Below are 13,341 nucleotides of genomic sequence, written 5' to 3'. Positions count from 1 at the left end.
AAGTAAAGCACACTTTACTGTGGATTTCTAATGGTCCTGGCTACTGAAAAAAAGTTGCATCTTGTTGGTACCGGTAGTACCAAACAATTCTTATAAGCCTTCTTCAACCGTGCACTCAAATACCTGCACGAACTCAGGAACCCTATCATTCCTATGTCAATACGGTTGCTTAGAAGCTTCTAGGAGCCACTCATTGCCATACCTTGTGGACCCGCAATCACTCCCCGCCCTTGTCAGCCTCAGGCATTGCAATATATATGTAAATTTCAAACACAAAGTGGTTTTCTACGTGATGTTTTGATACAAGACGTCAGTGAACAAGATCAATATACTCCTTCTGATCAAATACTTAACTGAAATATTGCTCATGGTATCCCTTTTTTTAAAGAATTCTATAAAGTGAACATTGTTTTATTTTAGATGTCTCCAAGTCAAAAATAAAAATTTCATAAAATCATTGTATTTAGTTGTTTATAATACTCGTTCAACGGTGCGGACCAGTTCTCCTAATATTCTAAAATTGATTTTTGTCCTCGGGTATGATTTACGACCTCGATAAAATAAAATTCTCTTATAGTAATATTATTTGTCGCGTGCACACACTTGTTTAAACAAACATTTCAAAGAAAAAGACTTGAATAAAAAATTATAAAGTATATAAATAGCTAAAATAAATTTGAGAATTGTAATTCTAAATGATTTTTTTGTTTTATTGTTTGATTTATTTAAAAAAATTATTAAAATTGATTTAAGAGTAATATTTCAAATTACGAACATTCACATTTTACTAATTACAGTGAAAATAATGGTCATTATAACTATCCTTGAGGGGGTTAGAACTATGCATGCACCTTAAGGTTACAAGACTAACTTTTACAAACTGAGCTAGCACCTAAAATGCAAACAATGCCATTCACGAAAAATAATTTAAAAATTATCTTAACATGTTGAATTGATCTAATATTAAGAAACATTATTTTGTCTCACTGGTAATTCATCATTTAAATTAAATAGAGGGTCATGATTTGTTTAAACTAGAAGTTATTAATAGTATAGCGGCACCTCTAATAATGGTTTAAAATTTCAATTTAATAATCTAAAAGATAAAGGAGTCACATGTCCTATGGATTGTTCACTGTGTACGGTGGGCAGTGAGGATACACTTCATTCATTTTTTCAATGTCGAAGTAGCTTAACTGTTTGGAGTATGCTTCCTTTCTTTTCTTCTATTTCTATTTTGCTACAACAAGATATGGATAGCAAGAACATTATTTTCAAAGCGTTACAGGAGGATTTATCTATGGAAGATGCAGCTTTATTTTGTTGTGTGTTGTGGAGTATATGGAAATAAAGAAACATCAAAGTATGGAATAAGGTAATTGATACTCAAACCAGTTGAAATGGAGCTTTATTGGCAAGATGTACGTAGGTTTCGTAATACATCTTGTGCACATCCGGGACAAGAAGGAAATGTGAAATGGATCAAACTAGTTGAAGGAAGATGTAAGTGCAATATTGATGCTTCTTTCTCACAACTTTCTAATAGAGTACGAATAGAAGTTTGTATAAGGGATTATACAAACACTTTTGTTTTGGCAAAAACTGAATTGTTTACTCAAGTCTGTGAGGTACATGTTGGCGAAGCTATTGGATTGTTATTAGCTTTGGAATGTGTTCATCAATTACACTTGGGACCTATCGATTTCGAGCTTGATGCCAAAGAAGTGGTGGATAGTTTATCATCTGCATGTCAGGATGTTACAAAATTTGGGATGATTATCCATAATTATAAAACTATCATTGAACAATGTTATGTCAACTTTAGTGTTGAGTTTGTGAGGAGACATGCAAATGAGGCAGCCCATAGATTAGCTAAGGTGGCCACATCTTCAGCTAGTTTTCAGATTTTGGTAGAAATACCAGATTGTATTAAACACGTTTTAAGTAATACCAGATTGGATTGTTATAAAATATAGATTATTTAAATATTTATGTCCCACTTGTTTGACGATACAACTTTACCTATATTTTTAAGTATCTTATAAAACATTAAAATAAAATGACATGATAAAGTCTTAGAAAAATAATAAATTTATAGAAGTATTTTCATACAGAATTTATTCAACTATAACTTATAATCCTTTGAGTAAAATTTGACACACTATCCGTGTATACAGTTTAAGATTGTCAACCAATCACATAGAAATCATATATGTGACTTTAGAAGTAGTTATGATTACATGCATTTGTTTTTAACGATCTAACAAATATGATTGTTTGACAATGTAAAAACATTTCACATTCTTTTTTTATTAAGTTTTTTCCATTCAAATTTTATAAAAGATAAATAATTATATGCTCTTAGTATTTCTTTTGTTCTTTAGTTTGATTTAATTACTGAAACAGCATATTAAGCTTCAAAACAATGGAACAAAAATATGGAGATGGTAAAGAAAGAAATTATTTTTCAATTCATATTAAAATTCAGAAAAGTTAACCAACATTAAATAGTTGTTACAATTTTTTTAGTTTGCTTATTGCTACTGTAATATCCCGCCTGACAGTGTCGGTATATTACCCGTTGACCGTGTCAGAGGAATTAAATTATGGAAAAGTAAATTAATGGAAACATTTTATGACATGTCAGCTATTTACGGGAAAAGTATAGTGTCGGATTTAACGCGTTTAAAGGCAAGGGCATAATGGTAATTTCACGTGGAAAGGATATTTAATTGGTTTTAACCCAAAAATATCTCATTTTCTATTCTCTTTCTCCCTCTTCAAATGTTGGCAAACTTTTTCTCTTCCTTCTCTCTACTCCATCGATCTCTCCTTCTTTTCTCCCTACCTCACCAATTCATCAAGTCTTCTTCATCAAGAATCATGTTCAAGTTTGGTCCTTCTATCATCCTACAAGAGATTGGTACTTTGGGGTAAGCTTCTTTCCACTTCTTCTCCTCTTTATAAGAAATTCTAGGTTAGGGTTTTGTTGTTTGGGAAAGAGGAAGCTAGAGCTTGCTTATGTTATGGTTCTCCCTTGTTCAAGGAAGTGATATGAAGTTGTAGTGAGATGATTTCACTATTTTTCCTTCTCAAGGGAAGTTTAAGAAAACTTAGGGTTTGGTTTGATCAAGAAGCTAAGGCTTTTGTTTTGTTGATTTAGGGCTTATAAGGATCCTATTTCATGGAGTTGGAGAGTGAAGCATGAAAACAACCTTGAAGTTGATTTTGTCTTGAAGTCAAGAGTTATGGTTTGGCTCATGGTATGATGAAAGAGGTTTCAAGCTAGGTTTTCTTCAAAATCAAGAAATTATGGTGCTAAGTTTGCAAGAAAGAGCAATAAAATGGATTGGTCTAAGTCAAGGAAGTAAGTGTTCAAAGCTAGGGTTTTGGCTTGTTTGGATTTGGAACTTTGTGATGCTTCAAGAACTTGATTAGGTGAGTTCCTTAGATAGCTTACCACCCTTGGTTTATGTGTTTTAATTATGTAAGGAAACTATATGAATTCTAGGGTTTAAAGTGTAAGTTAGTTGCCCCTTTTTCTTGCCATGCTTGCTATACTTGTATGTACTTGTTCCATGACTGTTTTTATAGGTTTCCAATGATCCTAAGGGTCATATAGCCCTTGGAGATGCTTGGTTTGAGGTTTTTAAGTCAAAAATATCAATTTTGAAGTTGCTGGACTGTCACAGCTCGCCACGGCGAGTAAACTGCTCGCAAGGCGAGCTAGAAGGTCGAACAGGGGGTCCTGCTCGCCCCCAACTCGCAATGGCGAGTAAGAGCTCGCCTCCCCAGTGATTCTACTCGCCTAGGCGAGCAACACAGTGGGGAAACCCATTGTTTTGTTCGTCTCAGGTCGTTTCGGCGTTTCGCGAGCGGTTTTTCTTGTGCAGTCTTTTTAAGAGAAATAAACCCCTCAAGCCAAGATCCTAATTGTTAAAGTTTTAAAAGGAGACTTCCTTATAAATGAAACAAGTATTTGGCAAGTATGGTAAAGCATGGTAAGCGAGAGTATGATGTTTGATTTGGGTAGCAATGATTTAAGAAGGGCATGAATGTAGAGCCTCGACATAGTAGTCGAGAACTAGCAAGTTTAGCAAGAATCCTAGGATGTTAAGACGCGAAGTATATTATATTCGCACATGATTAAGAATGATAGAACAAGTATGTTAAGATGTGGATAGGATAGTTTATCTCTCCACCATGATTAGGTATGTATATGAACAAGTAAGAGTTTACCACTAATCGGTTCGATTAAGGTTCCGAGGTAAACGATCAAGTATGTACATGTTTAATTTATGTATACGACAAGACCATGACTAATAAGTAGGTGGCATGTCTCTTGCTATCCACATCAGGGGGATACAAGAGGTTCTCGATCTAAGGGGAACGATTCAAGCCGTAAGGGACCCGCATGTCACTGAAATAAGCAAGACGTAAGTGCTCGTGCCTCTTGTTATCCACGCTAGGGGGATACGGGAGGTTCTCGACCTAAGGGGAACGGTTCAAGCTGCAAGGGACCCGCACGACACCGAGGGAGTCCGATGTACGTACATCGGTCATGTATGGGATTGATCTCGGGGTTACTCCACCCGGGACTATCCGTAAAATGAATCAAGATAATAATTGTTTGTTCAACGCTAACCAATATGAATGAACTTAGATACGTTATGCCATGATTATGTTATGTTTAGGCCTTGATACATAGAGTGTATTCTTGGCAACACGGTTTTAGACTCCCCCTCGACCGCCATGACACGTATAGGAAGTGAAGCCTATAACAAGTTAAGTTATGATTATGACGGCTCTAGTATGCACTACCGTCTAAGTATGCAAGTCCCCACACACGTATAATCAACCGTCAGGTTGTAATGTAGACACGTGGTGACCATAGGTTCCCTTGAGGTTACCTATAGCCTAGGATTTAGGGGAACTCACTGAGACATTATGTCTCATCCCAATCCTTATTTGTTTCAGATATCAAGGTGGACATCAAGGTAATAGCCGGATGGATTTTCAGCATGAGCTCGTTCGTACCCGGAGCATGGACAATATGGATTTCAAGGTTGTACTTAAGTTATATAGATAAGATATGTTGTATTTGTTATTGTACGAACGCGTTTTGTTGTATATAAATTCATTCGAAATTTTCATGTTGTATATTTTAATGTATCCAGTACTAAATTAAACGCACGTGCTAGACTTTCTAGATACGTCTAGTATGGGTGTTACAATTGGTATCAGAGCAGGTCGATTCAGACCGTGCCTTGGGTCATTAAATTACAACTAAGGAAGTGGGACCATTGGGTTCCAGGTAAATGTTCTAGTTGTTGTTGTTAGTTGAGCCTGATCAACTCAATTTAGCATTCAACGATTAGAATGGATGCCTGAGAGATGAATAGGACCCAGGAGGAACGAAGTATGTGATGAAGAAGTTTGATCGTGCCAAAAGGTGGCCGGTGAACTAAGCAAGTAGAAGTGTGAATCCTCTGGGAATGTAAGGTATGTTAAGAAGGAACGTTCCGACAATGTCGGGTAAGATGATAGGATATTTCATGTACCCGAAAGTTTCAGTAAGAGTTGTTGTTAGAACGGGTTTATGATATTCCAGAATGTCAGCACAAGGTTACAAGATAGTTAGAAGTCGACATCTGTTGACAAAGTCAGCAGGCTCTCAGGAATGATGTTATAGGTGAATGAAGTTAAGGGCATGTATGTTTGAAAAGTTGCGTAAGTGGCCATGTAAGAGGTAAGTTATTCTTAGTGGAGGAAGTTAAGGATTCAAGAGAAAGATTTATGTTATCAGGATTAAGGCATTGATTTTCGACGTACCAAGGATTGTATCGGAAAAAGTTGATGTTGTCATGCATATGTTATAGAATATTTCATGATGCTAGGAATGAATGATGAGCATTGGTTACTTGACGAAAAAAAAATATTTTCATGCAAAGAATGTTCTGAAAAATAGAGTTGGAGAATCTCACCAGTAGCAAGCCTGGGACGAAACTTTCCGTTTTTATGAAATCTACCAATTCGTTCCTATGGTTTGCAATGACTATTGGGGAGATGTCTTCACAATAATCTTTTATGTGATGAAAATCTTTTATGACATCAAGTAACGAATGCATATCATAACCTAAGATTTTCAAGGGAAAAGGCATGGGAAACAATCAACGAAATCGATACGGTTTATGGTAACTTTGGAAGTTAATGTGTCAAGAGTCAAGAACAAGCCAAGATCAAGAGTATAGAAGTTCCGGTGTTTAGAAGGAAAGTCACTAATGTTTATGCATGAGGTATGAAGTAAGAAGTTAAAGCGGAACGAAGTTATGAGAAATCACAAGGTTCTCAGAATTATGACGTATCTCTCGAATCTATGTTTTGCTTAATAGACTTGCTAAGGCTCGATATGATGTTGAATCATAAAGTTTAAATAGTTTTAGAAAGATTTGTGCGTATGGGTGATGGAAGTTGACATTTTGAAAATTCATAGGAGATTTTCTAGGAACCGGGTTGCTACGACACTCGTAGAGCGGGCTAGACTCATTAGAGTCTGGGTTTGGTGACACGTATGTGTTATCAACTCGTTCTATGATTCCCGAAGCAATGGCCGGGGCCTAAACTCAATATATTTATAAAGTAGAAAATCATCAACGTCAATGACCCGTGCGATAGTTTACGAAGTTTCCTTTAAAAGAAAAATTAACGAGCAAGCATTGGTATGATTAAGCAAAATATAGTATACGAGAATGCGAAGGTTCAAGGATTAGATGTTTAAGAAAGATATGTTCAAGTACAAGACGAGGTTGTCAGAGGAATTCGAGTTTCCTCGGAAATAAGTTCAAGTGTGATATGTATGGTGAATGCAACCAGCAAGAACGTGAGGTTTACCCTCAAGTCAAGTATTATGAGTATAAGATAAGTTATCATGAGATTTGAATTTACAAGACAAGTGTAAGGCTGTGACGTTGGTCGCAACATGGAAGATCTCAAGAAGTTAGTAATCAAGTGGTAAGCAGAAATGTGAAGTCTCAATCGCTCTAACGGATTAGAGTAATGGTTTAAGCCAACCGGTGGGAATCAGAGTAGCGCCATGGAAGCTAATTGTTAATCATGAAATATGGAGGTTATTATGAAAGAATGATCGGTTGGTAACGCAAGTATAATAAGGAAGCACCATAAGGCAAGCGAGGAGTTCTCGATGTGATAAGTAAGTATGGATGTCCATATAGACAACGTTGACTAAGGTAAACGTTTTAAGTATGTGACTTTACTTAAGTAAGATGAGAAAGACAAGAGTTGCCATTTATGAATTTATTAGGATGTATGAATGATGGATATTGGAAAACATGTGAGGTCCAAAGATTTTCCTACAGAGATGTAAGCGGAATTGCGAGTATGTATATTGGTTAGACAAGGGAGGAAATTTATCTTCGAAGTCAAGCATGTAATCATGATAGAGAAGTAACTTTTGAGTGATATGTAAGGAGATTCCTACTCTTGTATGCAATGCTTGTTGGGTGAAAACGATACTTGTTAAGATATGTCAAGCCATGGTTTTATAATTTTTAAAAGCTAAGATTGGTATTAAGGAACTTGGGAACGATGTTTATTTTAAACTCACGGAATTATACATTTTCGAAACTGATGAGATACGTTTTAAGTAACCTCACTTAAGACGTACAAGCTTCAAGACCAAATTGTTGTGTGCAAGTTTGGGGCGAGTTGTTAAAACTTTTCAAAATATAAAGACTCGTCCTGTGGTCCTGTAGTAACATTATGGACTCAGTTTTGAAATGATAATTCTTTTTAGCCATATGTTTATTCGTTCCAAGAACCCGTATACCAAAGTTTAGAAAATTTCTTAAAGCAAGAATATGGAACACGTATCGTTATCATTTAACAAGAAACGGCACTTAAAAGTATGCACATGTTATGGAAACGAGAATGTTCGTATGAAGCCCATATCCTACAGGATACACGGAAATGTGTTAATAATGTTTGATGTATGTGCAAGTAGATTGCTAGAAAGTTTTAAGAGCATGTGAGCCACGATGTTGGTGATTAATTGTCAGATGAGTGATATTGTTGATTTCACATCTTCATGTCAAGTTATATGAGTTACCCCATAGTTCGGGTGTAATAAGATGCAATTAGATTGCAATGAAATCGGAAGATTTCCTAAGGCACTGAAAAGAGATAATAGATTTATGGAATGATTTATATGAGTAATGCAAGTAACAGGCGTGTGTCCCAAGACTCAGTGAGAAAACCGAGGTATGAATTATATGTTTACCCGATAAAATTATGTATGCATGAAAAGATGTTTTAAGTTACAAGTAAGCACTGTAGGGCAAACCTGGTATCCGATAGGATTCCAGTTAAAAGGCGAATCCTGAGTGTTCATGTTTATGACAAGATATCTTTAGGGATGGTTTATGTTAAGCAGGTAAGATCCGATTCTGAGATAATAAGTTTTTGTCATGAGGATTGGTAGTTGATCTCTAAATTTCGAGGACGAAATTTTTTTTAAGGGGGTAGAATGTAATATCCCGCCTGACAGTGTCGGTATATTACCCGTTGACCGTGTCAGAGGAATTAAATTATGGAAAAGTAAATTAATGGAAACATTTTATGACATGTCAGCTATTTACGGGAAAAGTATAGTGTCGGATTTAACGCGTTTAAAGGCAAGGGCATAATGGTAATTTCACGTGGAAAGGATATTTAATTGGTTTTAACCCAAAAATATCTCATTTCCTATTCTCTTTCTCCCTCTTCAAATGTTGGCAAACTTTTTCTCTTCCTTCTCTCTACTCCATCGATCTCTCCTTCTTTTCTCCCTACCTCACCAATTCATCAAGTCTTCTTCATCAAGAATCATGTTCAAGTTTGGTCCTTCTATCATCCTACAAGAGATTGGTACTTTGGGGTAAGAGTCTTTCCACTTCTTCTCCTCTTTATAAGAAATTCTAGGTTAGGGTTTTGTTGTTTGGGAAAGAGGAAGCTAGAGCTTGCTTATGTTATGGTTCTCCCTTGTTCAAGGAAGTGATATAAAGTTGTAGTGAGATGATTTCACTATTTTTCCTTCTCAAGGGAAGTTTAAGAAAACTTAGGGTTTGGTTTGATCAAGAAGCTAAGGCTTTTGTTTTGTTGATTTAGGGCTTATAAGGATCCTATTTCATGGAGTTGGAGAGTGAAGCATGAAAACAACCTTGAAGTTGATTTTGTCTTGAAGTCAAGAGTTATGGTTTGGCTCATGGTATGATGAAAGAGGTTTCAAGCTAGGTTTTCTTCAAAATCAAGAAATCATGGTGCTAAGGTTGCAAGAAAGAGCAATAAAATGGATTGGTCTAAGTCAAGGAAGTAAGTGTTCAAAGCTAGGGTTTTGGCTTGTTTGGATTTGGAACTTTGTGATGCTTCAAGAACTTGATTAGGTGAGTTCCTTAGATAGCTTACCACCCTTGGTTTATGTGTTTTAATTATGTAAGGAAACTATATGAATTCTAGGGTTTAAAGTGTAAGTTAGTTGCCCCTTTTCTTGCCATGCTTGCTATACTTGTATGTACTTGTTCCATGACTGTTTTTATAGGTTTCCAATGATCCTAAGGGTCATTTAGCACTTGGAGATGCTTGGTTTGAGGTTTTTAAGTCAAAAATATCAATTTTGAAGTTGCTGGACTGTCACAGCTCGCCACGGCGAGTAAACTGCTCGCAAGGCGAGCTAGAAGGTCGAACAGGGGGTCCTGCTCGCCCCCAACTCGCTATGGCGAGTAAGAGCTCGCCTCCCCAGTGATTCTACTCGCCTAGGCGAGCAACATAGTGGGGAAACCCATTGTTTTGTTCGTCTCAGGTCGTTTCGGCGTTTCGCGAGCGGTTTTTCTTGTGCAGTCTTTTTAAGAGAAATAAACCCCTCAAACCAAGATGCTAATTGTTAAAGTTTTAAAAGGAGACTTCCTTATAAATGAAACAAGTATTTGGCAAGTATGGTAAAGCATGGTAAGCGAGAGTATGATGTTTGATTTGGGTAGCAATGATTTAAGAAGGGCATGAATGTAGAGCCTCGACATAGTAGTCGAGAACTAGCAAGTTTAGCAAGAATCCTAGGATGTTAAGACGCGAAGTATATTATATTCGCACATGATTAAGAATGATAGAACAAGTATGTTAAGATGTGGATAGGATAGTTTATCTCTCCACCATGATTAGGTATGTATATGAACAAGTAAGAGTTTACCACTAATCGGTTCGATTAAGGTTCCGAGGTAAACGATCAAGTATGTACATGTTTAATTTATGTATACGACAAGACCATGACTAATAAGTAGGTGGCATGTCTCTTGCTATCCACATCAGGGGGATACAAGAGGTTCTCGATCTAAGGGGAACGATTCAAGCCGTAAGGGACCCGCATGTCACTGAAATAAGCAAGACGTAGGTGCTCGTGTCTCTTGTTATCCACGCTAGGGGGATACGGGAGGTTCTCGACCTAAGGGGAACGGTTCAAGCCGCAAGGGACCCGCACGACACCGAGGGAGTCCGATGTACGTACATCGGTCATGTATGGGATTGATCTCGGGGTTACTCCACCCGGGACTATCCGTAAAATGAATCAAGATAATAATTGTTTGTTCAATGCTAACCAATATGAATGAACTTAGATACATTATGCCATGATTATGTTATGTTTAGGCCTTGATACATAGAGTGTATTCTTGGCAACGCGGTTTTAGACTCCCCCTCGACCGCCATGACACGTATAGGAAGTGAAGCCTCTAACAAGTTAAGTTATGATTATGACGGCTCTAGTATGCACTACCGTCTAAGTATGCAAGTCCCCACACACGTATAATCAACCGTCAGGTTGTAATGTAGACACGTGGTGACCGTAGGTTCCCTTGAGGTTACCTATAGCCTAGGATTTAGGGGAACTCACTGAGACATTATGTCTCATCCCAATCCTTATTTGTTTCAGATATCAAGGTGGACGTCAAGGTAATAGCCGGATGGATTTTCAGCATGATCTCGTTCGTACCCGGAGCATGGACAATATGGATTTCAAGGTTGTACTTAAGTTATATAGATAAGATATGTTGTATTTGTTATTGTACGAACGCGTTTTGTTGTATATAAATTCATTCGAAATTTTCATGTTGTATATTTTAATGTATCCAGTACTAAATTAAATGCACGTGCTAGACTTTCTAGATACGTCTAGTATGGGTGTTACAGCTACATTTATAGTTATCTTGGTAAATCTTCGATATTTCTTCATGGTCTACAAGTCCATGTCGTAGAGTCATTGAACCCTGCTCAAAAATGAAAACAAATAGGTTTAGAACAAAAAACAAATGTGCTAGCAATTAAATAATACTTAGGATTTTTGTGTTGGAAGGAGATATGAGGTTAGATTATAAGGAGTTCTTGGTTTTAACTTGTTCCATTTAAAAAAAAAAATATTAACTTACTTTTAATATTTTAAAAAATAATATATGCATATGTTTGAGAAAAACTTACGTGTTGCAATCGACGCTTGGATCAAATGGGACATTGAGAGTAATGTTGCAAAGTTTTGGTAGTTGTCTTGATCTATCAGACTTAACTCCGAATCTTGATGCAGCAGGTTTGAGACAATTGCACACATCCCTCCGAATCTGAGTGGTGTCAGCCTTTTGATTTAAATCATTTGCTCCTGCACAACAATAACTAGTTGGTGTAGCAGGGCCAACACCCTGCAAGAAAGGAAGACATGGCAACAACGAAAAAAGAGCCGAAGTGCAGCCCACGTCATCAATTTGGCGTGCATCCAATGTTGTTACTAGTATGCCTAAAATCATCACAAGCATAGAAAGAGAAATAAATTTCTTGCCCGCCATTTTAATTTAAATATGTGTGTGTATGATGTTTTTGTAGATATTTAGAATGATTGGTCTCTGCAAGTGTGCCTTAACTTATAGGCAAAACCTGTTACGATTTGTTTGGTAATTCTTTAGTTTTTTTCTTTATTTTAAAATTAAAAAAATTCTTGTTAGTGATTTCTTATTTTTCTTACATAAAAGGAAATGTATTTACCTTCAAAAATCATGGTCAAACTAATAATTAAGACAATAAATTCTAACTATAAAGAATTGTAAAAATATAATGTATTCAAAATGCTTATAAAAGTAGTTTATTTATTCTTGAGACCATGTTCACACATTCTAAAAACTCAAATATAAAATTACTAGATTATTATGCATTGTTAACAGCTATGCAAGGGTATGAATAATTAAGACAAAAAAAGTAAGAATAATTTAATAGGACAAAATGGAAATATGTATTTTTTATTATGCTCGATGAAAAAAAATTGTTTTAGATCAATGTGTGATGTAGATTAATATGAAACGTTTTTTATTTTTGTTGTGTTAATATCGTTAATTACAATAAATCATTTTATCATCATTTATTTATTTTTTGACAAAGATAGATGGATTGTGATGTGTTGTAACATCGCGCTTGTCGGCTAATGGAAATTTTACCTGTTAAATGTATCAGAGGACTGATGTTCATGGAAAGCGTTTATGATGGAAAATGTTATGTACGACGGACAATATTACTATGTGTTATCAGTCCAGTATGGACTTATGTATCAGTGTCAGCTAAACACATTTAAGACGGAGGGTATTATGGTAACTTGGCGGCAGAGGAGTATTTAAGTGAAATTGGCCCAAAATTTCTCATTTGTGATTGCTCTTTCTCTCTCAAGGTTTTGAGAAGAGAATTATCTCCTATTTCTCTCTAACCCACTCCCTCTCTCTCCACTCTAAATCATCCAAACTTCTTCCTAGTGTGACCAAGCATGGTTTTGGGTGGCTTAGCAAGCAAGGAACTAGTGGAGGAAAGATTAAAGCATGGTTTTTGGATGAAAGCTAAGGATCAAGATTGAAGCAAAAGCTAGGGTTTGAGCTTGGATCTTGAAGGAAAGCAAGAAAACATGATTAGGTGAGTTCCATAGATAGATATCCTACCCTTGGGATTATGTTTATGTCATGAAAGATTAACATGAAAATTCTAGGTTCCAAGTATTATGTTTAGTACCCCTTTTGTACCATTTATGATCAAATATTGTTAATTGATGCCATGCACAAGATATAAGCTGTTTTTATGATGTTTTGGATGATTAGAATGAATTAGAACACTGGAATTGAGGTTTTTATGCAAATCACGTTTTCTGCAGAATTCTGGACTGTTACAGTTCGCCAGGCGGAATTTAGCTCGCCATGGCGAGCTGGAGATCAGGGCTCTCTGGAGTAGCTCGCCATTTAGCTCGCCACGGTGAAAAATTTCGCCATGGCGGAGGGA

At 36.3% G+C, this 13,341-nt stretch overlaps 1 pseudogene; it reads right to left on the bottom strand.

Moving 5' to 3' along the window:
• Positions 1-11,513: 11,513 nt before the first annotated feature.
• On the bottom strand, positions 11,514-11,891 carry LOC146937747 (non-specific lipid-transfer protein A pseudogene; annotated as a pseudogene).
• Between the last annotated feature and the right edge of the window lie 1,450 nt (positions 11,892-13,341).

The sequence above is a fragment of the Medicago sativa genome, chromosome 3 (assembly GCF_051527215.1).
Source record: "Medicago sativa cultivar Bolivia chromosome 3, Bolivia_mono, whole genome shotgun sequence".
In the NCBI taxonomy this organism is placed as follows: Eukaryota; Viridiplantae; Streptophyta; class Magnoliopsida; order Fabales; family Fabaceae; genus Medicago; species Medicago sativa.
Note: the sequence above shows the minus strand (reverse complement) of the source record. Positions and strands in the feature narration are given on the sequence as shown.